Source organism: Haemorhous mexicanus, chromosome 1 (assembly GCF_027477595.1).
Source record: "Haemorhous mexicanus isolate bHaeMex1 chromosome 1, bHaeMex1.pri, whole genome shotgun sequence".
Lineage (NCBI taxonomy): Eukaryota > Metazoa > Chordata > Aves > Passeriformes > Fringillidae > Haemorhous > Haemorhous mexicanus.
In genome coordinates, this window is record NC_082341.1 from 134,340,211 (window position 1) to 134,344,277 (window position 4,067).

Sequence of the window (4,067 nt, forward strand, 5' to 3'; positions counted from 1 at the left end):
AAAAAGGTTGTACTCAAGTCAAACCCGGAGTAGAAATGTTTCAAACAACCTCCTTCTTGTTTGCTCAGTCCCAGAGCAGTGTTGATTTAAGAATATTGTCTTGATGGTAACCTGTTGGAAAAGTTTAAATTCCTTTCACAACCTGGGGAGAAAAGGGGGCCACTCAGTGACCCCTGGCAGTGGCAGGGGTTGGCACTCCCCAGGCAGCCGTCTGTGCTCATTAATCCTGCTGGAAGGCTGCACTGGCCCATCATAGGAAAAAAAGGAGGGCTCTGGAAAAGCACAAATTAAAGTAGCAAATTAAAGAGGCTGGTAATTCCCCTTTTGCCTATACCTGAGCACGCAGGTTTAAACGAGACACAGCTTCACAGCAGTGATTTTGGAAGGCTGTGCCAGTGCTGGAGCCCTGCTGGGGTTGGTCTGGCTCCTGAGTCAGGGAGTGCACTCCGAAAACGCGGAAGAGAGCTGAAAGGGGTGATGTATGCAGGGACACCTTTGGGAGCCTGTAAAGCCGTGGGACAAAGGCACACTTGTGCAAGCCGTGGAGGCTGAAGGAGGAAGGGCGTTTTCTGGCATCCCTTCCCCTCTCCAGCTGCTGCTCCCAGCGCAGCCGCAGCAGCGCTCGCACAGCCCTGCGCCGCCCAGCCGTCGCCGAAAGGGCCTTTTTGGCAGGGAAGCGCCGCCTTAGGATCGAGGCCCTTGTGCAGCAGCGGCTCTGCCGCCAGGCCGAGCTCTGCTCAGCAGGAAACTCCTCGCAGCTGCAGAACGAGGAGCCGCAGAGGCTCTGGGCAGCTGGCCTGGCGGCCGAGGGACGAGGAGCAATTGTCGCGCTGTTCCTGGACGTGTTGCTGGGATTTGCTTGGCTGTCGTCCCAAACTCTTCTTCCCTTCTAAGCTCACAAGTTCACTCGTTCATACTCTCTAAGGACAGTTCCTCACCTTGTGCACCTGCTTATTCCAAACACTAAGTCTCTGACTACCACCACACTGCAACACTCCAAGTGTCTCCCTGCCCTTGTGTCCCACAGCAGGCAGTGCCGCTGCCTTATGTCTCTTCACGGGGCCAGGGCTGACCACCAGGCAGTTCTGCCACCACCATCCTGTCCGGAAGACAGAAGTCAGGCCAGACAAAGCCAAGCTTTTTCTTGGACAGAAAGGAACTACAAGACCACACTTGGCCAAGGGAAATTCTCCATCCAGGACCTATAGAGAACATTATTTTGTTTCCTGGGATAGAGAGGACTGAGCCAAAGAGAGTAAAAACATCTGGATACATGCCTTTTGATGAAATTAGCTGTTGTTTTCAAAGAATACCTGGGTTGAATGCTAAACGTTTTGATGTGGCAATTTAATTTATGTGATGCAACTGCAGCACAAAGAGTCGGGGATGTCCACAGAGAATAGTGTTGAAACACTCCAGAATACTCCCAAATACTTTGCAAAATGTTGTATCACCTCTTTTTCATCAAATGTCTGCCAAGCACTTGGATATCCCTGGCCCAAACCTGCTCTGTGCAGCCTGCTCTTGCACAAGGACAAGTTCTAGCCTAAACACTGCCTTTCCAACAGCAATCCCAGTGCTGCCAGCAGGGTTTTAATGCTGAGGCTTCTTCAAAGTGAACAAAACTGTGACAATCTCCCCTGACCCCCCATCCATCAGCTCTGTGTCAGACTCTCTGCTGGCTGCTGCGGGATCAAAGCCAAAGGAACAGCCTTCCACTTCTGCTTGTGACAATCTCCCCACTGAACCAGTCCAGTTATTTAAATGCCCAATAAAAGCATAAAATGTATCAAAACAGCATAGGAATAGGATCTCAGTAAGGGAGAGGCACAACTGTGAAAGTATAGTCTTAATTAAAGCAGTCTCCCTGTAATTATCTCAAGTTAATGGTCATTTTGTAATGACCTGCCTACAATAATCTGAATTAACGTTCTTTTATGTATATGTTATATATATTGTTATATGGAAAAACATGCAAATCACTTCAGGGTTATCAGCTTGTTGTCATCCCCATCTGTATCTTATGAGTTTTATTCAGAAAGTATGAATTGAGGCAAAATAGCTAGACCTTACCAAATCCCCAGTTATTTTAGATCAATTATAATCAGAAATACATTTCCATGAAACTATGGGCCACCTGCACACACATACATTCCCTGGTTACAAACTCAGTCAATTCAGGGGTTAAAACCACATTTTTTTCTCATCTCCAGCATAGTGAAATGTAAATAGACCACTTGTTTTGCTGCTCTGCTCTGTGTATCAGCCACAGAGGGTCCAGAAGTTAGTGCTTAGCTGGCAATTTTGCTGATAATGACGGAGGCAGAGCACCCTGTTCATTTACAGCCACATCACCTCTGCTGATAGAAGTAAAAATGGGCTTTTGTCAACGTCAATAAACAAATCAGAAACTGCTCTGAAGAGACATAGCTCTGGTAGCTCCATTACATCAATAGAAAAAGGAGGGGAGGGCCAGGCCCTTCCAGGCACTGGCTGCAGGGCTGTGAGGGACCCAGCTGCCTGTAACGCTGCTCCTCCCTGCTGCTGGCCTGGCGGGAAGGCAGCTCGGGGACCTGGCCAGGCGCAGAATGAGCAGGGCTGCACTCCCTGCACAGCACCCTATAGCTCAGAGTGTGCCTGGCTCCCACTGGTCACTGCTGCTCCACCAGGCAGTAATGGATGTCCTACAGCTGGCAGGAATTTTTGTCAAAACAACAGATTTTTATCAGAAAATGCCAGTTCATCAAATTCAGCAGGCTTTGAACCAGCAGAGCAGTTTCTAATGAACTTCTAAAAAAACCAAACTAAACAGATTATTTTCAGGACCTGCGTCATTCCTTTCTGATTTCTTTACCTGCACAGTTGCCAAGTACTCACACATCCACAGCTTCACAGGGCTGCTAATATTTCAGACTTTTTATTTTCCAGGGATGAGAAGCCTGGAAAGGCCTAGCACAAATAGGGCTTATAGGTTCCTGCAGAACAGGACAGAGCCTGGACATCCTATCACACCAAGGACATAAAGGTTCCAATGCCCAGGGAACAAGGAACCTGGACACATTGACAAAGACTTGGATAACACAGAATGAAATTCCTGGACTAAAGGAAGTTTATAGGAACAACAAACCCTAAACCAATTAAAACCCCAGGATCTCCATTCAGGTTTCATACTATCAATACTTCATTTTGAAATTGAACATCTCCTTTGTTGTCTGTGAGGAACAGACCCACAACCTGTCCTCCCACCCCTGAGAAAGCGAAATGCTTGTGCTTTCTAAGTCTCCATCCTTTCCTCTCACTTCTTGCAGTATCTGCAGGTTTTCCTGAATATTTCTTATGGGAAAATATATTTCCCTCAATGCTGCCTTCATGGTATTGAGGGCACATAATTTGTTGTTTTATCCAAGTGCTTATCTCTCCTGTGTTTGATATTTATAACGGCTATTTGCCAATGATTTCCAAGGTGTTTTAATAACAGGTGTTGCTTCCTTTATGTATGACAGAGTGAAATTGCCTGTATGAGATCCAGAGATAGGGCAAATAAGGGATGCACTGCTCTGGCTATGATAGTCTCTTCTTCTGGATAACTGTTTCCTTCCACGACCAGGGTGAGACTGGATGTCCAGTTGGGTGGGTCATTTAATGCTGCTGGAGGGAGCAAAGGCTACTGTGTGCAGTCCATGGGCTGTTCATGCAAGGTGACAAGTCCACAGCCCTCACTGTCTTACCCGTGCAGAGCTGTTTGGATGCCTTTCCAGCCTCAGCTCAGAGAAAACTGGTCCCCAGGGCTCACACTAAAGGTGACATTCAGGGCATTTCATACACATGCAGGTGCCTAGCTCTGACAGACACACTTCCCAGACCACAAAGGCACAAGGCACACACTTATAACCTCCCTCACAACTTGAAGTGGTTCCATTGCTGTTTCTGGATTAGTACCTGTGCCTAACCATCTGCTTAGTTATAAGGACCAGCTTGAACTCCTCATTAACAACCATATCAGATATCCACAGATTCCTCCAGAGCTCTGGTTCAGCCTCACATGGTCCTGGTGGGCATAAAGAAGC